General features: G+C 41.8%; 1 protein-coding gene across 1 annotated transcript in view; it reads right to left on the bottom strand.

The window, feature by feature from the left end:
- The window catches only part of LRRC3B (leucine rich repeat containing 3B), a 92,288-nt gene that overhangs the window by 11,459 nt on the left and 54,011 nt on the right, over positions 1–26,818 (bottom strand). Inside the window, exon 3 of the mRNA XM_066350903.1 lies at positions 5,943–6,012. The gene's annotated coding sequence lies outside the window, so the exon portion shown is untranslated. The remainder of the gene's footprint in view (positions 1–5,942; positions 6,013–26,818) is intronic.

Raw genomic sequence — 26,818 nt, forward strand, 5'->3', positions numbered from 1 at the left:
GGCTGAGCTCAGAGGAAGCCAAAGGAAGAAGACAAGAATATCAAAGGACAAAATTGTTATTATCTGCTACAGTGAAAGACGCTTAGTTATTAAGCATCTTTTTAGAATTTTTAGAATTTTTAAAAGGCCCTGTAAAAGGGCTACCATACAACATAATGGACAATATCTTTACATTTTCACTGATGATGCATGTATATTCTTCTTTGGCTTTAGGCATAAGGTGAAATCACTGCTCTGTGAAAGTTTTTTACTTAATTATTATCTAGGGATGATGCCTAGTAGAGATGCATAATGAAACAGGAATAGAATAAAAATGTGATAGGAGAGTTAGCATGTCCCTTATGATGTATGTGTGTGGGTGTAGGGGGGTTGTTCACAGAACTTATTATGTAAACAAAGTCACTCTAACAGCAGAAAGCGGTGCTGGTAACAATTGTACTGGGACAACAGGCTCAAATGGAAACGGTTCCAGACAAAATGAAACACATGGTCAGCTTATTATATACATCATCCTTAGGAGTTAGGAGAGAGCCTACCTAGTCCAATCTATAGTGGGCCATTTTAAAGAATATCTCAATCCAGAACTAAGACCAAAATAGATTTTTGTTCAGGACTCACAGTCTTCCTAGGCATCAATATAAATTTTCGTCTGTGGACTGTTAATTTTTAATTTTACAAAGAATATTATCAAACAAATATAATTTTTATAAATTAAAAAGATTCTCTAGAATTCAAATATATTACAAAGCAAATATTTTATTCTTCCTGGCCTTATAAAATATGCATGTACACATATTTTATAGTCACCATTTTTGCATACATAACTGGATTTTTTTCTTTTTTAAAGATCCTAAATTATCATGATATTTATTTATCATTTTAATACCTGCATAATGCCCTAGTGAATGGGGTTATGTATTATATCTATTTAAATATTATTCTTTTGTTAGATATTTTGGTCTTCTGCCATTTTTGCTAATAATTCACCATCAGTAATACGAAATTGAAACGCATGTTTTGAGTCAATAAATTTTTCCTGTCAGACTGTTTTCATAAATTCCTAGAGGTGAAATTACTTGAGTCAAAAGATTCTCAGTTTCTCATCTGCATTCTGTTCATGGTCTACATCATGGAAAGGACCATTTCATAAAACAATGGGCAATGTTTTCAAAATGACAGAGTTGGTTACATCTGTCCAGTTTCTACTGAATCTGTGTCCATAGTGCCAAAACCAAACCATGTAGAGTTGTTCCATGGGGAAGGTGGCAGCTTCAGGAAGCTGATTCCCCCTTTCCTGGTTTTAGCCATTGCGTATCTTAGTCATAATGGCAGCAGACAGGACCACTGCCTCAATCCCTTTCCTCCCTGGTCAGAGCACAGCAGAGCAGAGAAGCAGGATACTATTTTTAGTCAAAATTTGTATTTTAAAAAATTATTTATTTACAGCTCCTATAACAATTTCTTAGCAATAGTCCACTATTTTTCTTAAGAGGAGTTACTAGGGAAAAACAATGTCCTGTATATGTTTTTCTGTATTTCATTCAAAGCATTACTGTGTAAAGGTGTACGTATAAGATTGTTTCTTCACTGAAGCGCTGTTTGTCATAGCAAAAGAAAAAAAAATTTAAATAACATAGAATTACCCTAAAACTCTATAAGTCCATCACAAAAAATAAAATATGGTACATTGATAATTAAAGAAAAAAATCTACATATCCTGATTTAAAAAGACCTCAAATATATATCAGGAGAAAAGTATACATGTATAAACCCATTTGTGTAAAGCAAAACAGAAAGATCTACACACACATATAATAATAATGTTATGGAAAAACATTGAAAAAATTGATAATCTTACCTCTTGGGATGGTTCTGGAGCTGATGGTATGAAGAACAATTTTTACTTTTTATCTTATGCCCTTTTCTACTATAGCAACTTTTGATGATGAGCATGATCAAAATAACTATATAATAAACAAAGGGATTGTCCAGCAGGCATTGCCTGATAATCCATTTTTTATTAGGAGTTACAGAGATTACAAAAGTATGCAAGACATAGTGTCTCTTCTAACCAGCTGAGTCACCCTGGGAAGGCACTGAAACTTGAATCCCGGCAGAGTGTCTCAATTGTGGTACCACTGGGGGTATCTTGGGCATGCAGATTAACTGCTCAGTTTCCACAACTTTAAATAAGAACAGCACTTATTTCACAGGTTTTTGATATGATTCTGATAGTAGCTACATCATCGCAGATGCTAGACAAATACTCTACCTTCAAAGAGATCAGAATCAGATTCAGATTTTCCAGGGCTTCTGTGGAATACTAAGTATCTCAGGGTTTTACCAAATGAATATTGTACAGTCACATAAGTCTGAGAAATCCCACCTTTGAGAGTCACAACGGGCATCAGCCTTTCAAAGGTTCTGAAAAATTACAGCAAAATAACCTATTAACTCAGAATTTCCCAAGAGTACTTGGTCCCCCTGCCGAAGGCCTCCCCATGCTCCATCATTTTGCAGCATAACCACCTACAGAATATGATAGTTGTGAATCAGATCTAATTAAACAACATTTACTGCTACTACGACTACTACTGTGCTCTTATTTTACCTAAATAGTCTGGAGATGACAAGATTTGCAAATAAGAATTTTATTTGTACTTGATTGTCTCAGGCTTTATAATATTACCAAAGAGAAACACCCAACACTAACTCTGCCTGCCTATTGAATTGATAAAGCTAATAATCCACACAGCTATCACTAAGGGTAATTCTGTTAAATTAAGGAAATGCACCTTGATTAAAGCTATTCATGCCTGTTAGTAAATGAAAATGGATGTGCTAAATTACGTCTGAATTTTATCCTTCCTATTTCCTCATCCTCAGACAACACTTTTATTTTTGAAAAAGTAATTAATGGCATGATCTTTAGAGGCCTTGAAAACCTCACAGAGTGATTTTTCAAACAAAGGGCTTTGGTGTTAGACGAACTTTAAGTTTGTCTAACTTTGTCATTCAACCTACTTACTAGTTTCTGATTAGTGCCAGTAATTTATGACTTATTAGTTTTAAGAATTTTAGGGTCTGTTCTTAACATTGGACATTAATTTTTTTTATTTATAAAATGGGCACGATAATACTTATTTCATGTAGTGTGGTAAATTGTTTTTCAAAAATGGCTCCCATTATTTGCAATCCAGTATTATCCATCCTCTTTTGCAACGTAATCTTAAAGCTCCTCCCATAAAGAGGTGGAGTCTATATCCTCACCCCTTTAATCTAGGCTGTCCTTGGGATTTGCTTTGACAGCAGATGAGGCAGAAGTGACATTATGCTAGTTCCAAGCCTAGGCCTCTCTAAGAGGCCATGCACCATCTTGCGTCTTGCTTTTACTCTTGGAATTGCCTCTCCACTCCTTGCCCCCCCTCCAGTTACCATGCAAAAATCCCTGGCTAGCATGCTGGGTGATGAGTGATCATATACATAGAAAAGGCCAGTTGTCCCAGCTAAGGTACTCCAGCCTAGAGCCATCACACTCCAAACACGTAAGAAAGCCCAGCTTAGGTCCTCAGAGCCAACCATCTGACCTGCATCTGACAACAGACTCGTGAGTGAGCCCAGCCAAGACCAGAAAAACTACCTACTCACGAATTTGTGAACAATAATAAATGCCATTGTATTGGGGGATACTTGTTATGTAGTGAGAGATAGCTGATACACATGACTATTTGAACAATTTAAAAAGTTAATATATTTAGGTTTCTTATGACAAGGCTTACTGATATTTGTTTAACATATATACACTAATGACTAATTAGAAGAGTATGGTTCTTAATAAAAGTATAATAGAGACTCCTTTCAAGAATGTTGTAGTTGCTCAATGCTGAAGGACATTAGCAATTACATTACCATTAGACATTGAATTATTTCACTCTATTTGCTGACTAATCAATATGTTCCAAAGCGTTATGGTAACCTCCAAGTAGCTCAGAAAAACTGATACACACATGAAAGATATCCATCCAATCCCAAGGTCAAGTACAATATTTCACCTTGAATAAAACATTTAAATATTGCTTGCTCACCTATCCCTAGTGCCTAGCACAGTACCCAGCTTGGAGTTCACATTCTATCTAGTTTGGCCAAGTGGTTAGGAGCAAGGCCTAGTTCCTTCAATCATTTTGCCTCGACTCAGTTTCCTTGTCTATAAAGGATAACAGCATCACTTTCTTTTTTTATCTGTAGTAAAGATTAAGTAAGATTCCTTCGGTAAATTACTTATATAGAATAGAACCTAGCCATAGTCAGCGCACAGTAAGTGTCGGTTATTTCTCTCTGTTGAGTGATTTCTGTTTTAAACATACTCCTGGACACAGAGCCTGTTCAGCAGTTCTGGGCATGTGGGTATAGCCATCCCAGTGCTCCCCGGTTCTCTCAGACTCTCAGAAACTACTCTGTAACACAGAGACAGATATCAAAGAGACAACTACAAAGAAAGCAGCGTTTCTAGAAATTCGATGAGGAACTTAAATGTCACGTCTTAGCCACTGTGATGAAACACAACTGAAGTAAATAACACTATTAATTCAGGACCTGTGGCCAGCCTGTTGACACTGACGGCTTCGCAGCTGCTGCTTTGTCTGTAAAAGGTCCCCACCAAACAAAACCCACTCTCCATTACACGGGCACAGAGGGCAGGGTAGAACCCCAAGGGACTGCTCTCTCCGATCTCATTTTGGCCACTCACCCATCACCAAGCCTGCCCAGAGGGTGCTTTCCCACAAATTCTCACCGACTAGCTCAGGCTGAGGACCTGAGACTGACACGTGGGCCCAGATTTCACTTAAAGGTGAATAGAGAACTCTTTTGCACTCAGATTACCTTTCCTTCTAGAACCTCATACTTTTACCTTTCCAGAAGCCCTGTCTATCAAACCAAGTAGAACTGCTGCCCCTACAATTTGTTAGCAGAAAACAAGTGGTGTATACATCATCCCCAACCTTCATGTAATTAGCTCTTGATTTCACAGTTAGATTCTTTATTCAGTTAAGCATTTTTACATTCCATCTGGAGAATTGTTTAAGATAAAGTTTACCTGATTTATTTAATCCCATGGTACATATTTAAAAAAAAAATTAAGTCCTCTTAAAGGAAGAAGACAGAATGGAAAAACCAACCACTATCTGTAGAACAATAAAGTCATACAAAGAACTCTCCTGGGTACTATTAATTTAATTCTACCAGGAGGATCACCAAACAAGCTGCCTTCTGTTTACCTAACTATGCTAATAATAAATGAGGCGGCCCTTTTTAGATCAATGGATTGCATATAATCTAGAAATATTCTTGTTTCTTCCTGTTCTTCACCAGAGCCTTGTCCATGAGTTAAATATAGGCTTCTCCCAAATATAAAAAACAAACAAACTTCCTTTCATAGTAAAGAAACTCCACAAAACCAAAAAGGAAGTCAGGACTACGATGAATAGTTTATCTTTTCCATATTGTGTTCCACTGATGTTCCACAGGGAAATGTGCGGCTTGATTTACCTCTGGGAATGACCCGGAAAAATTAACAGCTACCCAAAGACTTAGCTTGTGTCAACAACAAACTGACTCCAACTTTCCAAACTCATTTAATTGTCTGCAAGAGGCGGTAGGACTTCCCCTACCGCCTTACTCAGACACGATATGCCAGTTTATTTTTGTTTTATTTTTTTGATATGCCAGTTTAAATAAAACTAAATTGGTGTCTCTATCCTAGAATTACTCTAGAGCTCGGTGAAGCAACCAGCCAGGTAAGAGCAGTGAAATGTAAGACACAGTCCAGCCAAGCTAAGAAAGTCAAGCAGAGGAGAGATACCAGCAAAAGATACCATAATCCCCCAGCCAGTCTCCTCTAAATGCTTGCACAATTTTTTAAAAAGAAGACCATCCCTCCGTACCTGAGTACTTCTTTCCCTTTCTCTCTTTTCACTTCAGCAATTCATAGTCACAAACTGGGAGTGAGGGGGCCTGTTGGACAAGAACACAGCAAAACATCCACGTGTGGGTTAGCCTGTGGACCATCTGAATGTGTCAGCTGTTGGAACGCCCACAGCTACCTTGGGGCCAACGACACCATAGTTGCTCAGGACATGTTTGCTCAATGAAACATCAGAGGACTAAAAACACAGCAAAAGCTTCTCAAGAACTGAAGGGCTTGATGGGGTGGGGGCTGGAGTCCTGGAAGTGAGCCACCCTCCCTTAGTGCAGACTTCCGACCCCCTCCCGTTTGTATGGCGGTCCCCATGGAAATGGAGGAGAGCCACTAATGGTGAGCTGCTTCTCCTGCTGTCAGGTGCAAAACAGACACAGAAAGCCTCTCACTGGGGAAATGGAGAAGGCAGCATCCAGTTCAGATGCTGGTATCTAGCAAGATCCGGAGAACGACACCTCTGCTCCCACCCAACCACCCAGGGATGGCCGTGGCCACATGCTCGAAGATGGCTTGTTATTATTAACGGCAGGATGGGTCCTGGTGACCCAGAGGCACTGTCGTCAAGCCTGTGACACTGGCGTGGCCCATGAGTTTTAGAAACATATAGTCAAAAGTAGGCATGGGGAGCAAGCCGCAGAGAGAGACTGAATCTGTGCTAAGTGGATCACTTTAAATTTCCAGCACTTCCCTCTTGGCCGGGACTGTGTCTCAACTCTAGCAGGTAAGCCCGCATCACCGACCTTGAGGGATATTGAGTGTCTGAGTGTCAGCGAGGCCTCCCTGTGCTCAGCTGCCGGGAGCTCCCTGCAGTGGAGACAGCTGTGGCGAGGCCACGGGTACCGACTTCCCTCCAGCTGCCGAAACAGATGGCTCTCATCCCACGATGGGGAAACCATGGCCACATGAAGTGCTGATTCTTCTACTCTCCAGGTAGTAGATTCCTGTCTGTTTGGAGGGATCCGGGTAAGTGTGTTCCAGTATTTATATAGGGCAGGGGCTGTCCTCACCCTTCAATAGCCAGAACTGGGAGGAGTGAGTGAAAAGGGTACTCCAGGCAGTAATTACGGGAGTGGGATGGAAATGGTCATTATTCTCTCCTGGTGCTGCAAATAGGCCGCAATGAGGCTGGATCTTTGCCCCGGGCACAGAGAACCAGCAGTACCTGTCTCCCTGCGGTCCTTTATCTGAAATCTGTGCCTATTTTCTGCAGGAGAACATGACTTCTACTATCTCCTGACCCAAGAAGGACAGATCTCTGGCTGTCTGGGTAGGAAAGTATTTTTAAAGGTTCATCTCTTTTCTATTAATCTATCGTTCTAAAACTTTCATAGTTTGTCTTCCCACGTGCACCTGGGACACCTGCGCCCTTTCTGAGTTGGCCAAGATGGAAGAGAGAGAGATAACAAAAAGAAGAACATGACAGAACTATTTCCAGAGGCCACTTGTGGAACGTCTCCTTGTTTGGCAGCAGCGTACAGTCCAGCGGCCGCATGTGATAAAGCCTTGGGAAATGCAGGAGCCAGGGCTAATTCTTGATTATTCAAACTACAGCTTATCTCAACCCCTGTGTTCTCTCCCCCTTCCAACTGCCTCCTGGGCCCTGGGTCATTTGCACTGCCTGTTATCACCAGCTCCGAGGAAAGGAAGGGGTAACGAGGGGGGTGGGGGGTGAAATGCAAATGAAGCCTTTCAGCCACTTGTTAGCAGCCCGGTGCAGAAGTGTACAGGGGGAGGCAGCTGCAGCTCTTCTGTGGGTTTCAATTCTTCATGCTATTCTTGTCCCCCCTGCTGCCAGGCAATATCGAGTGGGCTGCATGGCAGTGCTCTGTGGGATGAGAGAAGAAAGGAGGGGGGAGCTGCCTCCTACTGTAGCTTCTTCAAAGAAAAAGGAAAAGGAATTATATGCTCAGTGGCAGCATGCCACACAGAGTAGTCCAAATTCTATTAAACAAACTCATGTTTGGAAGCGTCTCCCCCCCACCCCCACCCCACCCCCCAAGTACTAGAGGAACAGGGATGCTGAGGCCACATTAAGATCAATGATAACACAGAGGATGCACTGATTGTCATAGCGGCAAAAAGAAAATGAGAAAGTATTCTTAAAAGATTATGCCGGGGATAGCAAATGCAGAAACAAGCTAAGACTGTGCCTCAAAACCTTAAAGAATAATGCAAAGAAAGAAAAGCGCATGAAGGTGTTTAAACCTGCCATCACCAACACAGGTCAGAGGGCAGGGAGCGGATAGACCCCTCAAGCAGAGAAAACATTCTCCTCTCTCTGAGCTTATGATACAGGAAGGGGCTGAGCTCTGGCTACCAATGTCCTGTTCTGCTCTGTGGTGGACACTGAGACGTGCCACACAGTTGCCCCTGCACTGAAGGGCTTAGCCCAGCTGCGGGGAATGCTGGTAGCAGGGCCCTTTGCGGTGGTCTTCATGGCAGAGAGTTACCTTCCCTTCCGGCCAAAGGACTGACCACACCTAATGACTGACCAATATAAGAAGATAAAGGCCTGGCCACTTTGCCCTAATTTGGGTCAGCATTGAAGAGCCAGTCCAGATCCAGGGCTTCCTGTGGGGTTGGCTGAGGCTCCTGCTGGGTCCGCATCGCAGCTCAACTTTTCCTCCTCTCTAATCCATGCCATCCCATCCCGTCCACAGATGTTGATCTTAAGGGTACTTCTTAATAAACCTCTTGCATGTGGAATCCCATCGCCGGAGTCTTCTCTCTTAGAAACTCAACATGCAGTGGTCACTATCTGGTCCTCATCCTGCCTGGGGTGTGTAGCTTATCACTTTTTCTGAGCTGGAGATTCATGTTTGTGTATGATGGTGGTATATATACTAGAAGAGCAGCCATGAAACACGTCAAAGAAGAAATGCAAGTTCGGGGAAGGTGAACAGGAGAGAAAAAGGCTTTTAAAGAGCCAAATGGAAATAGAATAAAGAGATTTGGCTTCAAATTTAATATTAAAAAAAAAAAGGCACTGTTGACGTAACCATAAGAAACATGGAGCAGCCCTGGCTGGTTGGCTCAGTAGTAGAGCATCGGCCTGGCGTGCAGAAGTCCCGGGTTCGATTCCCGGCCAGGGCACACAGGAGAGACGCCCATCTGCTTCTCCACCCCTCCCCCTCTCCTTCCTCTCTGTCTCTCTCTTCCCCTCCCGCAGCGAGGCTCCATTGGAGCAAAGATGTCCCGGGCCCTGGGGATGGCTCCTTGGCCTCTGCCCCAGGCGCTAGAGTGGCTCTGGTCGCAACAGAGTGACGCCCCAGAGGGGCAGAGCGTCACCCCCTGGTGGGCAGAGCGTCACCCCCTGGTGGGCATGCCGGGTGGATCCCGGTCGGGCACATGCAGGAGTCTGTCTGACTGTCTCTCCCCATTTCCAGCTTCAGAAAAAAAAAAAAAAAGAAACATGGAGCACTAATAAGTCACAACTACATCAGTCAAGCAATGGTTATGGCACCCGTATTAGATCCAAGCATTGGGAAAATAATAGTGAAGGGGACAGCATGGTGTTTACTTGGAGAAGGTGAGGGTCATAGTCTGTGTGAATCCTCTACCATAGCTGAATCCATTAATGGGCAAATGACTTTCTTTTGCCTAAGCCTAAGAACATGATATTTTCTATTGGGGGAATTTCTTGCAGTACAATCTTAGAGAATGCTTGCCACCAGATAAAGATATCAATAGCAGAGAGACTGGACTACATTATTGATTGATCTGGACATACTCTTCCACTGAATGTCAGTAGACACAGCCCCTAGAAGCTATGGCTGAGAGGAATAAAACAGGAAACAATTCAATCAATGGAGATTCATGAAACCAAGATCTTCCTGAATTGTCTTACAGAAATTTCTCATCAGTTGAACTGCCTAAGAAATTTAAGATACAGACAAAAAACCAAAAAACAATGCATGTAGCTATTTTTAAAAAATAGGTGAATGCATGTACCTGTACACATGCATACACATACATATATATGTGCAGTCTACCACATCCTAATATCAAACGAAAAAAAAAAGAGCCAGTTGTAGAATAGTGTGGGTGGTAGTATAATTCCATTGTAATCAGCAAATACATATATGGCATCAGGAACAACATCTGGTAATTTTATAATCACTAACTCATTTAACGCACATAACCACCTTTCGAGAAATTTACAAATCTAGTCCCCATTTTCTGGGTGAAGAAATTGAAGCACAGAGACATTAGCTAATGTGCCCAAGGGCACAGAGTTAGCAAGTAGTTAAGCCAAGCCAGAACTGGAGTCCCTCTCCCTCTCCTCAGCACATCAAAGCTGGCCCTTGCAAAGAGGAACGATAGTGACACCACGTAACATCTGGATTCTGTCTTAGGGTTTACCACGTGTTCCACAGAGGTGTGACTGGCATTATAGCGTTTCACAAAACTTTCAAGGCTCCTTCTGAGTAGTAGTAGGATGGCCCTTCCTCACTCTCTTTAAAGTTAGGTGTGGCCATGTGACAGCTTTTGCTATTGAATTCTAAGTAGAACTTACGAATGATTTTTTTTTTAAGTGCCTTCCCTCCCTTTATCCCGCCCCTATGCATCTTCCTGGATCAATGAGTAACTGGGAAACGTAGATACCCTCACTAAATCATGCTGACTGTGCAGTGAAAATGAGAAATAAGCCCATCTTTTTAAGCCATTGAAATGGGGTTTATTTATTACTGCAGCATTACCAAGCCTATCCCCCCCATTACAGGTGCTTAACCTCTTTCTACAGAAAAAGAAACTAAGGTTCAGAGAAGTTTAATAACTTGTCCGAGGCTACGTACTAGTAAGATGGAAAGCCCTTTAACAAGCAGAAATTGAGGGCTGGGATCATTTCAGAAAAAAAAAAAAAAAAAAAAAGAACAAATCGAGCAAAGTCAAGAAGCCACAAAAGTATATGTGAGCAAGTACGAGTATCTGGTGTGGGTGGGAATGTTGAAATGCTGACCAGGGTAAAACCAGAGTGCTGAATGCCACAAAGATAAGAAGTTCAGTGCAAACTTATTAAATATGTTTATTGAAAGTTATAAGAAAAGTGGAGCAAAGGACCGAAAATTTTCAGAGCAGAACCAGAGAAGTGTAAGCATAGATACAATATGCATCATGGTCAAGGCCATGACACCACCAAGAACTTTCTACCAACCTGCCCAATTCCTGAGACTGTTGGTCCTCTCACTGCCACGCAGGTTGAGACTCAGACTTGCTTTCATGGGAACCAGCTAGACTGACCAGTCCCATGCCATCTGCTTTCACCTTTGGGTCTTTGGCCACTATCAGAAAATACCAACCCTTCCCGTAGAGGGCTGGAACTTTTCCAACTTTATTTTTAAAAAGAGAGGAAAAAATATTCCAAGGGAGCGCTCATCCAGCCATGATCCCGAGTGAATAAACAGCAAGCCGTCTACACTGGCTGATCCCGCGATGGAAATGCGACCAGTCTAGAGCATCCCGAGACAGTCCTGAGAGGAACAGGCCTGCAGAGTAAGGGGCAGCCAATGTCCGACTTCACCATGCCTTACACTCACAAGAGCCAAAGAGCTGGCACCAAGATTTGCCTGGTAAATTTCTGGAAAGTGAGAATAGAAGTTTATTCACGAGAAATTCTGCTACAGGTAAATTAAGCAAAATGGATGTCCCAGCACCACCTAAATAAGCAGAGGAATACAAAATGGAAGTCTGGCCAGGTTGCTCTTGAAGCCAGAGGAACTGATGAGTGCTGGGCTGCAGAGCGGTGGGAGCTGTCCTGCTCTGAGCAGGCAATGTGGTAGGAAGGAATGGAATCTGGAATTGGCTTCACTGATTCAATAGGGTAGAAACCAGGAGGCACCTCTGGGTCCACAGAGCCACAACCTTTCCATATTGGACCTTTGAAAATGGCTAGGCGTCCATTCCTGATCTGCAGCCTACAGTCCCTGACCAGGTGCTGCTGTGATGCTCTCTGCGCCTTAAGAATCCAACTCCCTGCATATCCTTGTCAACCAGCCTCTTCTTCATTTCTCTAGTCTAGACCTTGCAAGAGTTTATGCTTGCTCTGAATCAATGGGGCCCCAAGAACTAGGAGGCTGCAACTGCTCAAACCTGGCTCTGCCAACATTTGAAGATTCCAGTCCCTGCTGCTTCCACTTACTCAACAGATGAGGTGACTATGGTGTCAGTGACATGCTGCACCAAGCCAGTGTTTGCCACGCCCCTACAGGTGTGATCAGAATGGTGGTCTCCTTCATAGATGGAGTGAAGCAAGCCCTATAACTCATTCATTTCCTTTTCCTAGATCTTGACTTTTCTAACCTCCTTCCCAAAAGGTATGGCTGGAGTGTCAGCATGCCTTGGGACTAAGCATGATTAGAATATAAGAGATCTCAAAATTGAGATGCCTGGGTTTAATTGGTATAAGAAAAATAAAGACAGATTGTTTTTGTGTATCATTTTTAATATACGCTACATAAAATGCCTGTGTAGAGAAACACAGGGTATAAATTAGGAACTCTCAGATCTTGCATTGTTTTGGGTAAACACAATGGAAAAGTAAAATTAAAAAAATAGAGAGCTAATCAATGTAGAAGAAAGAAAAACAGCAATCTTCTGACGCTAACGTTCTGTGGGTGAACACCAGACAGGACACGATCAGCAATGGGAAAAGCGCAGCCTGCTGCGCTGCGTTCATGACAACCCCGGGTGAGAACCCTGACGTTGGGGCACTTCACGGAGGTCCGAAGTCTAGCGGAGCTTTACAGTGAACAATGCCGCGACCAAAGAGAATGTTTGATTTTTCTCGAGGCTGGGGACTATCTTTCTAAAAGGTGGCACCTAGCCAGGAAACATATTTTTCCATCTCAGTGACAGAACTTCCTGGGGGAAAATAAATAGCTCTTCCCACCAGGAACAAAAGCAAAAGGCAATGCAGTTATGCAGTAAACCAGGTGACTACAGAGCAACCAAAGAAGTCCTCCTCCACAGGCCACAATGTGTGTGCAGGGGTGAGGGGGGCGGGGGGCAGGGCGAAGCAGAAAGAGCAATAAAGTGAGAAGTTATAAGAGAAAGTTGGCAATAATGGGACACAGATCACGTGTCGAGGAGGTCTCAATCCTAGGTAATGTATAGGAAAAACAAAATCAGCATGAATTAAATGGATTGGCCGAGGAGGGGTTGGCTGGCTGCAACGTGGTTGCCACGTCCCGAGTGAGAAGAGACTGAGGGTTAGCTGTACAACATGGCTACGGTGTAAATGGATCTGGTTAACTGCAAAATTAAGTGAACATTGCACATACTAATATATTAAGTGAATGATTTTGTTTACATTTTCAATTCAAGAGGCTTTACCTGTTTCAGAAATACTTTGATGCATACCATGTTTTTCAACCACTATAGCTCCAGACAGTGATTGACATTAATGACTAATATAGTGATAATGATGATTGTTATAATTGCAGTGGATGACATTTATTTAGCCACTTCTTTGGACTCTATACTTTGAAAACATTTTTTTTTTCCATTGTCTTGAGAGAGACAGAGAGAGAAGCGCCAACTCATTGTGTTCCACTTTGATATTCCATTTAGTTGTTCCATTTAGTTGTGCACTCATTGATTGCTTCACCTACATGCCTTGACCCGGCTCAACCCCGTGACCTCTGGCATACTGGGTCAGCACTTTATACACTGAGCCACCAGCCAGGGCTGGACTCTATGCTTTATAGACATCAGCTCATCCTATTTCACCCTCAGAGCAATCTGGAACGGTGGGAACCACTATCATTCCTTTTTACAGATGAGAAAATCAAGGCTCCAAGAAGTTTGCTTGAGTCAGTTGCAGACCAAGATGATGACTGCCAGGCCTGAGCTCATAAATATTATAGACTATTATCTCTCGCTGTGCAGAGCTAATAGATTTGTGTCTGTTCTTCCTTATTAGACTGTGAAGAACAAAGTTTTATGTGAAACAAATAGGTCCTCATAAGTATGTTTTATTTAGCCTTGGTTTTCAAATTGATTTCACTGTTATACTACATATTCACCTTTATGCTTTTTATAACTATCAAATTTACACCTATAATTTTTATGTGTGTTAACATAATTTAGTGCAATCTCAAAGTATTGACATTAGGTTTTCCCTGCCTGAAAGAACTTCCATCTGCACACGTGTGCACGCGCGCACATACACACACACACACACACACACACACACACACTCAAAACAATGAAAAGGACAAGCAAATGCCAACCAGAATAGAATCTATATCTTAATTACCTCCCTTCCTAACCTTTTCCTAATTCTTTCTTACTTCCTCAAAAGCTATATTTTTAAAAGTCTGATCCAGACCCCATTATTTAAATTGTCTTGTGTAGTATATGACAAAACCATATAATGAAGAGAACAGAAGACTAGGTTTTTCTCTTCTTGGTCCTATGTTACCTTTGGGTTGGAGCATTCAAAGGAAAATCCCATGATTAATAATAAAGTAGGAAAGATAAAGCTGTATTTCTAAATTAGCATATTTCTATGAACTATTTGGAAATCTGTATTTCAAGATATACAGAAATAGGTCCCTTTTTGGGGGGCTGGACTGTACTTTGAGTCTTTTGATGAAAATGAAACAAAGCATCTGAGAGATCAAGAATGTGGAGCCAGCTACAGAGTCTCCCTGACCAAATGTAATGCCCAGGCAATTTTTACACAGGCTTTTGGCATTCTGTGTGAAGGCACAAAACGTCAATTGTTTGAACAGCTCTAGACTACAGAGTAGGAACTGCATGTTTGTGACTCTGAGTGACAGAGAGGCTTCAGGAAAGTAAAGAGGTGCCCTCTGTGTAACATTCCTGGTCCACCTTTCCAACGAATGGATGAGATGTACAATCACATTTCTCAGAATCCTCAGGAAGTTTACAATCTCTGCCCATGGCATTAGATCTCCTCGTAGCACAGGTGTTGCTGTATCCCATGAGTCCAGGACAGTGCCCCATGAAATGGAATGTTCATCTTAGCTAATAGTCATGACATCCATTCATTCAATGGTTATTTATTGGGAGCCTACTCTGTGCCAGGCACCAATTAAGGAGCTGTGAATGCAGAAATAAATACACCAGCATCAACTCCTGCCTTCAGAAGACTACAGACTTCACACAAGCAAGACGGGCACCACTGCCCTATTTGACAAACGGTTCCTATGTCTACATCTCAGTGATGGCAAGGCATCATGGGAGGAGAGTAAGAGCTCAAGGCTGATGGACTTGCAGTGAGATTCTGGGCAGGTGACCCACAGTGCTCTGAGATGCTGTGAACGTACCTACAAAATAAAAGACCATATGGTCTCTCATGTGTCTCTTTAAGTCTTCACCTGTCAATTATAAATAAAATACAGAGAAGAGACTCTTGTTCTAGCAAGAAAATCTTTAGGATAATCAATGTAGAATGCTTGACACTACAGATATAGGATTTTTTTTTTTTAGTCTATATGTCATTTATTTCTGCTCTGATCTTTTTTCTTTAATTATTTTTATTTACTTATTCATTTTAGAGAAGAGAGACAGACAGAGAGAGAGAGAGAGAGACAGTGAGAGAGACAGAGAGAGACAAAGGGGGGAGGAGCAGGAAGCATCAACTCCCATATGTGCCTTGACCAGGCAAGCCCAGGGTTTTGAACCGGAGACTTCAGCATTCCAGGTTGATGCTTGATCCACTGCGCCACCACAGGTCAGGCCCAGATATAGGATTCTTAATGCTGTCCAACACACTCTTTTTGTAAAGAAAATGATGACCCATTTCACTGGCCACCCCAGGATGCTGAGCTGTTCAGGAAATTATTCAATCATGCTAACACTGTACCAAATTCCTAACCAGACTGTCACAGCGGGTGGCTTTCTGCACTATCAGTAGAAACAGAGTGAAAAGGATAAATAACTGTTTATAAATTGATACCCACATGCATTAAGGAACTATCCAAATTAAAAGCTTTTCTGTTATTTTGGCTCTTCAGCAAAGATGAGACATGTGGACATTGAAATTATATAATTTTAAGAGAGGAGGAGGACAAGCCAGGACAAGCTATTTTTTTCTTTCCCCTTGGAATACAAAATAACACCTGGGAAAACAAAAAAAAAAACAAAATAGTCAAATAAATGTAAATCCCAGAATTCCAAGTAGTCTGGGTTTTTGTTATTTTATAGTTTCCTTGACCTTTTATAAATTTCTTAAAAATCAAAAGTACACTGCTCACAAAACGTAGGAGATATTTTATCACTTCATATTCATATTGAAGTATCCTCTAATTTTTGTGAACAGTATATTATGGAATTAGATACTCAGGAGAACTAATTCAGGGGCCATTTTTCTTAGTCGCCCTTGGGTGAGAAGCTGATTCACACCCGGACCCAGGCCTTTCACCCAGTATGACTCCATCTCATCTGAGTCTCAAAGGTGCAGATGGGGGGTGGACGAGACCACAGGGACTGGGAGGCCCCTGCACCGTAGGGTGGCTTTGTTGCCCTTGCCCTCTCCTGGCCTGTGGACCAGCGGCAGTAGTAGTCTTAGAAATGCAGGATTTCAGGTCCGACTTGAGACCGCCTTGATGAAGACCTGCATTTTCACAGGATCCAGGGGACATGTTATGCATGCAGGTTTGATTCTCTCTGCCTGGGCCTCCCTGCAGGCTGAGGGAAGAAAGCAAGTGAGCACTAGAGGAAGTGGGGTGGTGGCTGATGGAGAAAACGAAGCTAAGGGAATCTGCTCTTCTGCATGTGACATTCCTTTTCTTTTCCCCAAATTCAGTCCTAGTATCATTCAGCCCTTGTAGTCATTCATTTGCCCTTTCAACAAATATTTTCTTATGAGCCCCCTACGTGCCAGGGACTGCTTCCCAAGTTGAAGATACAGCAGTGAACATAACAGACCAGGTCCCTGATCTCAAAGCTTCACATTCTGGTGGAGAAGGGTGGGACAAACAAAGGGCAAACAAATCATTCAGAATCAGGGAGCAGTCACTCCTATGCACAATAATAAATCAAAACAGAGGAATGGAGCATGTTAGGGTGTGATGATGCTATTTCAGATAGGGGGGTAGGGGGAAGCCTCTCCAAGGGGGTAAGTTTTTAGCCAAGAGCTGACTGGAGTAAAGAAATGATCTATGAAGATAGTGAAGGGAACTGTGTTCAAGCAGAAGGAACAGAATGTACCAAGACACTGAAACACCCTCAGCTTCTTTGGGCACAAGTAACAAGTTCAGTGCAGGTGAAGCAAAGCAGGCAGCAGCAGAGTGGTAGAGATGGCTTTGGAGAGGGGGAGACCACAGAGATTTCAGTTCCATCTTAAGCATGATGAGAAGCCACTGAGGACTGTGAGCAGAGAAGCAAGATGGTCTGATTTTAACATGGAGAGGATGATTCTGGCTGTTGTGATCACACTTAGGCAACCCACCATCACCTCTCACGCAGAAGCACCTCCACTCCCATAGATTGTCCATTCTTGAGGATTTTGTACACCGTGTTTGAGTATTTGATGACTGAATAACTGAAGTATGCATGAATGAAGGAATGGTTCCAGTACCCAAAATTTAGCCTACCCAAGGCACGTGATCCTATGCTCTGTCATTCACTAAGACCTTTTCTCATCAAATCTATGTGGATTTGCTACAGGACAACTGATATGTCAAAAGAAAGCCTGCCGAAATATTCCTGGAAAATCTCAACTTCTTAGAGGAAGTCCGGCTTTCACTTCAATTTCACAAATGTCTATGGCGTTGACAGGGGTGCTTGCAGTGTCCCGCAAACAAACAGCAATAAAACAGCATTGAACTCTGAACATCTCTACACTTGTTCAAGAAACACAGAAACACCCATTATTTTTTGTCAAAAACTTATTAGAGCTGGCACAGAAACTCAAGGCTCTCAGTCCTGGGAGAGACATTGAATAGCCATTCAACCCCCAGTAGTTTGATTAGTTTGGCCACAGATTTAGATCAGCTGTTGATTAGTTCAGCAGCCAATCAGATGAGTGGCTGATACATCAGCGGCCAAACGGCTGGTGGGAGATTAGATCAGTGGCCAATGAAATTTGTGATAGATTACATCAGTGACCACTCAAAAAATGGTTGATCACATCAGCGGCCAATGGATCAGCATTTGATTACATCAGCAACCAAGAGATCAGCAGTTGATTACATCAATGGGTATCAACCAGAGGTCAATTGGGTTAGTGGCCAATCAAATTAACAGCTGATTACATCAGTGGCCAATCAAGTAGCAGTTGACTAGATCAGGGGATCAATCAATCAGCAATTGATTACATTGTGACTAATCAAATTAGTGATCGATTAGATAAGTGACAGGGTAAAAATACTGCTGATTAGATAGTGGCTGATTGGATCACATATTGATTATATCAATGATTGGTTAGATTAGCATCTGATTAGTTTCGGGCCACATTTGATCTGTGTTAGATTATATTAGCACTTGATTAGGTTAGAATAGATGATGATTACATTACAGCTGGTTAGCCTTCCAGAGTAGGCTGGAACCAGGTGACAAGCTTTTCTCCCAGCAGCCTTACTAGCTCCAGGACAGGTGCACACACCCTTCCCCCTCCTTTGTGACCATTACCAGACATTGGATGGACCTCCCTCAGTTTCGCCCTCATTTAGAAGCTCACGGGAAGCACAGTCTCTGCAGCACAACTCTGGTGATAAAGTATTTTCTATATCAACCTACACACCTACCCATCACCCCAAAGGAAATCATGGCATCCTTGTGTGGTTAATGCCTTATTTTTGGTGTGGTACTAAACCATTTTCTTTTTTGTTTTTTTAATTTTATTTAGAAAATTAACTTTAATAAGGTGACATTGATTGGTAAGAATACATAGGTTTCAGGTGAACATTTCTATAGCATTTGAACTGTTGATTATATTGTATACCCATCAATCATTTTCTGTCACCTTATATTTGTCCCTTTTTACACCCTTCCCCCAACCCCTTGCCATGAGCCCTCCCCCATGGCTTCCCCTGGTAAGCACTTCACTCTTATGAATGTCCATGAGACTCAGTTTTATATCCCAACTATGTGTGAAATACAGTTCTTAGCTTTTTCTGATTTACTTATTTCACTCTGTATAATGTTCTCAAGGTCTATCCATGTTGTTATAAATTACACTATGTCATCATTTCTTATGGCTGAGTATATATTCATTGTATATATGTACCATATATTTATCCAATCCTCTATTGAAGGACACTTTGGTCCCTCAATATCCATGTCTTGGCCACTGTGAATAATGCTGTGATGAACATGGGGGTGCATGTGTCTTTATGTACCAATGTTTTTGAGTTTGGGGGTATTTTCTCATATATATATATATATATATATATATATATATATATATATATATATAAAAGCATTTTTATAAAGTATTTTTTTACCACTCTATTTTAAAAAATATAATTACTCAAATTTAATTTTTACTCTACATGTTGTATATAATGGTTAATTGACACAATATATATATATTTTATTTTATTTTATTTTATTTTTTTAGTGAGAGGAATGGAAACAGAGACAGACTCCCACATGTGCCCTGACCAGGATCCACCTGGCAAGCCCACTAGGGAGTGATGCTCTGCCTATCTGGGGCCCTTGCTCCATTGCAACCAAAGCCCTTTTAGTGCCTGAGGTGGAGGCCATGGAGCTGTTTTCAGCACTTGGGGTCAAGTCGCTCTAATTGAGCCTTGGCTGCAGGAAAAGAGGAGAAGAGAGAGAGAGAGAGAGAGAGAGAGAGAAAAGCAAGAGGGGGAGGCATGGAGAAGCAGATGGTCACTTCTCCTATGTGTTCTGACTGGGAATCCAACCTGGGACATCCACACGCCAGGCCAACACTCTACTATGGAGCCAACTGGTCAGGGCTCATAGTTTTGGGGGTATTTTCAAAGTGCTTCACACACATTATTTCTTCTCTTTGTCCAACATCCCTGTGAATAAGGCGAAAACTGTTTTTGTCTCCAATTTGCAGATGAACAGATCAATAGCTCATCTTCATGACTAGTCTACCATCAAGCTAAAACCCAAGATGAATGCCATTTCTACTTCACTTTAACATCTCCCCCAGATCCTACTTTATGCTGTAATTCTGAAGCACAGACATCTCCATTCCACACATCTGTCAATGGAGTGTCTGCAGTGAAGCCTAGACTCACACCTTCCCGAACCATGCTTCTAGACCAGCATTCTTGGACATGCAAAATTTCAAAATTAACCAAGAACTGATAGAGGGTTGCCACATTGTATTTTACCAGCTATCATCATCATTTCCAAAAAGAAGTGACAGCTTTAAAAATGGAGAGGGAGGCCTAGCTGGTTGGCTCAGTAGTAGAGTGGCATCCTGGCGTGTGTAAGTCCCAGGTTTGATTCTCGGTGAGGGCACACAGGAGAAGCACCTATCTGCTTCTCCACCCTTTCCCCTTTCCTTCCTCTCTGTCTCTCTCTTCCCCTCCTGCAGCCAAGGCTCCACTGGAGCAAAGTTGGCCCAAGAGCTGAAGATGGCTCCATGGCCTCTGCCTCAGGCACTAGAATGGCTCCGGTTGCAACAAAGCAACTGCCCAGATGGGCAGAGCATTGCCCCCTGGTGGGCATGCCAGGTGGATCCTGGTCAGGTGCATGCAGGAGTCTGTCTCTCTACCTCTCTGTTTCTCACTTCAGAAAAATGAAAAAAATAAAAACAAAATAAGGGAAGGAAAACATTTTAGAATTAAGGGCTAGTCCTTCCCAAGAAACAACCATAAGCATTTTTTATCACTCTATTTTAAAAAATGTAATTACTCAAATTTAATGTGTACTCTACATGTTATATATAATGGTTAATTGACACAAGTTTATCAACTCATATCTATATATATATATATAGCTATATATATAGATATATATCAACCCATATCATCCCATCTATATATGTGTATATATATATATGTGTGTGTGTATATATATGTATGTATGTATACACACACACACACACACACACACTAAATGATGCAAGGAAAAACAGTTATTCCAAATAACTTCATTCCTATCAATATCATCATGAAACCGCCCATTTCACAAAACTCTTTGGCAAAGATGGAAACAGTACTTGCTGGGACTTCTTGACACAGCTTGGAATATTCTAAGAAAACTGAAAGAAGTTGAGAATTCATAGTTTCCATGCCACCAGCTGCTTCTCTGACCGACTCGCTCTGTAGCACCAGGAAAGGAGGGGGTAGTTGGTGGAGTGTGCATCTGGCTGACAGTAGCGAGTGCTTCAGGAAGGGGGGTGCAGCACCTAGAACCACTGCTAAGACCCAGGGCTGCTGGCATGGGCCTGACTCATCACCCTATCGCCCTGCCAGTAGAGAATTCATCGGATCCGGGTATCACGGACGTGCATGGCAGACCTGATTTTAATAGTCACTGGCTTTGTTTACATGCAATGCTTCAATATCTTCATTTTATTTTAACAAAATGACACAGGTTCCTATCTGTATACATAATACCTACCTACCTATACAGGTGTCTACTTATATATGCAATAGAAATCAAGAGGGAAGAACCCCATAGGGAAGATATTCTACTAAGGTACATAGAAAAAATGCACCAAATACTAGAAAATGTTGAGAGAAGAACTTTTGTCCTTTTTGCTTGTGATATTCTAAGGTGTTTCCACTTATTTCAAGTCATGGAACATAACAGAATAGCTCAATGTAAAATTCTTTTAAATACATTTAAAAGTTTTTTTTTTCAATTACAGTTGACATTCAATATTATATTAATTTTAGGCACAGAGCATATGGTTAGACATTTATATAACTTACAAAGTGATCTCCCCAAAAAGTATAGTACCCACCTGGCACCATATATAATTACAATATTATTGACTATATGTCTATGCTTTACTTAACATCTCTATGACTGTTCTGTAACTGCCAATTTGTACTTCTTAGTGCCTGGATCCATTTTAAATTGTACTTAAGGCCATGCTATTTTATGTAGTCAGGAGGGACAATGGACAATGCTTGGTCCATGTTGACACTCAAATGTCAGGCCTGGTGACTCTTCATTGATAAAGTTGAGAAGGCTGTTGTCCCATGAGCTAAAGCCAGAACGGAGAAAATCTCAGGGAGGTGGCAGTTGCCACCTTATGGGGCATATTGAAACAGTTGGAAGCAGAGCAGCCAAAGAGACCCAAGCCAGAAGGCAAGATTGAGTGTACTGCTGCCACCTCATCCATACCAGGCACCTGGGATCACTGGAATAGTCTCTTCTGTGTATAGTGTAGACTGGGAGTAAGTATGGAACTGGCAAGAAGTCACTTGCCTGACCTGTGGTGGCGCAGTGGATAAAGCGTCAACCTGGAATGCTGAGGTTGCTGGTTCAAAACCCTGGGCTTGCCTGGTCAAGGCACCTATGAAAAGCAACCAATGAACAACTAAAATGGGGCAACTATGAGTGATACTTTTCACCCCCCATCTCTGTAAAATCAATAAATAAGATCTTAAAAAAAAAAAGTCACTCGTCGTTATTTGTATCCATCCCACCCTACTGCCCTCCACCTTTTTTTCTGAGATTGCTGCTCAAAACCTCCCCAAGTAGCTGGGGTTTGAAACCTTAATAGAAGTGTGCTTCCAATGTATTGTGGGTAAACTCGGGTGCCATTTTTTTCTATCTACACATTTCACAATAGCCCCTGGAGCATCTCTGGGTTATCATCTGATACAAAGTATGTCTAACAGCGCAGCACTTAGTGACCACTTGAAGTGACAGCTTGAGCAGAAAAGAAATAGGTGACTGCACAAGCTCAGCTTTAGATATCGCATGTTTTTTTTTTCAAGTTATGTATGAGTTCTAGGAAAAAAATAAAAGCAATCTGCGAGCTTTGATTTGAAAAAAAAAAAAAAAAGCACAAATGTCATGTCAAAGCAATCCTGACTTGACATTTGAGCAGAAAAGATTACTCACTACTGCAACGGTCCTTCGTTTGGACTATTCAAGAGTGATCGCTAAGATTCATCTCACATGTGATATTTAAATCTGTCAAGGCCAGAACTAGAATTCCGAGTGCTACAAAGCACAGTAAGTGAAGTAAAACTTTTTTTTTTTCTTGTATTTTTCTGAAGCTGGAAACGGGGAGAGACAGTCAGACAGACTCCCGCATGCGCCCGACCGGGATCCACCCGGCACGCCCACCAGGGGGCGACGCTCTGCCCACCAGGGGCGATGCTCTGCCGCGACCAGAGCCACTCTAGCGTCTGGGGCAGAGGCCAAGGAGCCATCCCCAGCGCCCGGGCCATCTTTGCTCCAATGGAGCCTCGGCTGCAGGACGGGAAGAGAGAGACAGAGAGGAAGGAGGGGGGGGGGTGGAGAAGCAAATGGGTGCTTCTCCTATGTGCCCTGGCCGGGAATCGAACCCAGGTCCCCCGCACGCCAGGCCGGCGCTCTACTGCTGAGCCAACCGGCCAGGGCCGAAGTAAAACTTTTGAACAGCAAGTGAACCTAGCCCGCCACCCAGTATCCCATGTGCAACCTTGTGGGTCTCTGGGTTATTTGTACAGTCACTTTGGTGAAATGACAAAGAAAGTGACCCCTAAAAAAAAGCACGCTATGAAGTTGTTTATAAATAAAGTTGTTTAAGAAGACATGCGTATATTCTATTACAAATGTATTATTGATCACATAAAAATCTATTCTAGACAATGACATAAAAAGGAGGACAGATCAAATACCGTACATTCAATGCAAAAATCTTCAGTAGCTGCTAGTGCAGCTACCATAATTGAGCTATACATTTGGGCTGCAGTTGCAGTTGCTGAAGGAAACTGGATAATAAATTTTAGATTTTATGTCTAAGAATAAAAGTGCTAGTACCTTTAGACTAACCAGGTTGGAGGTTGAGAGCAGAGATGAGTATGAGCTTCCAGTTCAGGAAGTGGATGGTAGAACTAATGTTCTTTATTAAAAGGTGGGTGGTCTTCTTTAAGTAAACACCTATGTAAAGGGATTTGGTTTTTTATTTATTCTTTACAATTAACTCGAAATTATGGGGAGACATTTCCATATGCATGCATCACAATTAAGTCCTATAAAAATGTTAAAAACTGACCTAGTGACTGAAGAATGAAAATAAGAAATCAGATTGGTGACAGTACATGGCTTGGTGCCACCAATTTTTCAACACCCTGATCCCCCAAATTACTGGCTCTGAGTTCCTAGGATATTACATCATTAAAAGATGTGTCCCTCTTTCTTGATATCTTCTGCTTGCTCATTGAAAAGTGAAGATTATTCTCTTTAAAACACATTTTGTCTTCCAAAAAACGTACTCAGTTTTAAATTTAAGAATTGCATTTAAAAAGAAAGACATTGCCTTAGAAGATTATTTATTTACTTCTCTATTATCTATCATCTATCTATCCATCATATATATATGTGTGTGTGTGTATGTATATATATATATATATATATAGTAATTTATACATGTATATACTCAAATAAAAATACCTGTGTGTGTATATATTAGATTCTTTATATCCAAATTTTCCTATAAATTAAAGTATTTACAGAATGGCAGAGTTGTTTAACCAGAAAGCAGGGTTGTTGTGTTTTCTGGTGGGATGAACATCTTGGTTACTGGACAACAATGTGTTTCAATGGATTGAAGCCTAGAGCTGGAGAGAGGGAGAGTGCACAGTCACCAGGTCTTTGAAAGTGTGTTTAACAATGAGTCATTGTTACTTTATTGGGTTTTCAAATTTATAGTAAGGATATTTAAATCTTGCATTTAAAATCCACATTTTAACTCTTGGCCTTCCTGGAAGGGAAGGATGTGAAGCTCAAGCTTGCAAATATAGAAGAAAAAATTCTCAAAGGCCCTGAGTGTGGTCCTGGTTAAAATAAATTGCATCACATTCCTGAGCCTCGACTTCTCTACCTGCAAAGTGGGGCTAGTCTTAATACTCTAAATATAGAAATTATTTTGGTAAACTACAGAAGAGGTGGACGTGGTTTGCTCCCAATGCTGAGCAAACCATGATGACATACATGATGAAGGAGCATTAAATAAAAGAACTGAAATATCCAAATTATCTGGCTAGTTTTTTTTTTGTTTTTGTTTTTTTGCATTTTTCCGAAGCTGGAAACGGGGAGGCAGTCAGACAGACTCCCGCATGCACCCAACCGGGATCCACCCGGCATACCCACCAGGGGGCAATGCTCTGCCCCTCTGGGGCGTCGCTCTGTTGCATCCAGAGCCATCCTAGCGCCTGAGGCAGAGGCCATGGAGCCATCCTCAGCACCCAGGCCATCTTTGCTCCAATGGAGCCCTGGCTGTGGGAGGGGAAGAGAGAGACAGAGAGGAAGGAGAGGGGGAGGGGTGGAGAAGCAGATGGGCACTTCTCCTGTGTGCCCTGGCCGGGAATCGAACCTGGGACTCCTGCATGCCAGGCCGATGCTCTACCACTGAGCCAACCGGCCAGGGCCTCTGGCTAGTTCTTTCTATGTAATAATAAAGACTTCAATGGTTGCTAAGATTCTATTATGCTCCCAAAGCCACACTGACTTTTTAGGTGGATTATGGCTTTCCATTCTCCGAACCTAATGAGGTAGTAACTATGATTATCTCTATTTCATGCTTAGGGAAACTGAGACTCAATAACTCAAAAAACCTGCCTCAAAATCATAGAGTTAGCTGGGGGGACTAGAAATTCATGCTAAATTTATTATCTCCTTCCAAACACAAAAACAAAAACAAATGACTTTTACCTTCAGCTTATAAAAGTTTTGATGATGCATAATTCCTGATATTTTTATAGCATATGTGGTATTTCATGGGATTCCCACCCAACCAACCAGGGACTATCATTAGCTCCATTTTATAGATTAAAAACCCAAAGCTCAGAAAGAAGAAATAATTGACCTAAGATCTAAGTGGCAGAATGAACTAGAATTCAAGCCTTCATAAGAAAAATACAATAAACAGCCTCCTGTGTCACCTACTAGGGCCTTCAAGTAAGCAGTGAGATAGGAGGAAGGGGACAGGACTCAAAATCAAATCACTTTAGGTATTTTGGGAAATATACTACTGTCCTTATTCTAGGAGACTGTTTCACGTCTCCCATTTCTGAAAGGCAAAGTGATGTAATGACTTCTCTTTGGAACTTAGCATCTACCAGGAAATGTACATCCTTTTCTAATACACACTCACTTCTCCTGTAATGAAAGTAATAGATTAATTACCAACATACACAAGATAAAGAATGAATGGGACAAAAGAGAGAAATGATTAGAATAGGGTCTACACTGATAGCAAACTCAATCATATACAGAAAGGGAAAGGATAGTAATTCAAATAACTTAAAAAAAAAAAAAAGATGAATGACATCAGAGTAATGGTAGCATGAGAGATATCCTTGATCTCTCCCCTTGAAATTTCAACAAATTGAACAACTATAACTCATTAAAAGAACCCCAGCTGGGCTCCCAGGTGTGCCTGAAAGATCTTCACATCCAATTAATGACAGGTAGAAAGGGTAAAAATGGGGGCTCTTGCAGTCAGGTTCTAGAGAGGAGAGAGGCCCAGACTGCTCAGCCTTTTGTTCACTGGGGCTCTAAGAAGTGAGAAACCCAGAGTGACTGGGTCTCCTTCTGCTGGGAGGAGTGGAGAGATTGGGGGGAATTCAGTGTGATACTGAACCAAAGCAGCAGAGCATGGTGTCACCACCAGCATTTTCATGGTCTGCTAGCAGTCCTCACTCAAACAGAGACACAAAAATACAAAGTGTGACCCCCTCCCCCAGCCTCCCAGATCCTGCCTCCTTCCCCTTGTGG

This window comes from Saccopteryx leptura, chromosome 10, assembly GCF_036850995.1.
Source record: "Saccopteryx leptura isolate mSacLep1 chromosome 10, mSacLep1_pri_phased_curated, whole genome shotgun sequence".
Classification (NCBI taxonomy): domain Eukaryota; kingdom Metazoa; phylum Chordata; class Mammalia; order Chiroptera; family Emballonuridae; genus Saccopteryx; species Saccopteryx leptura.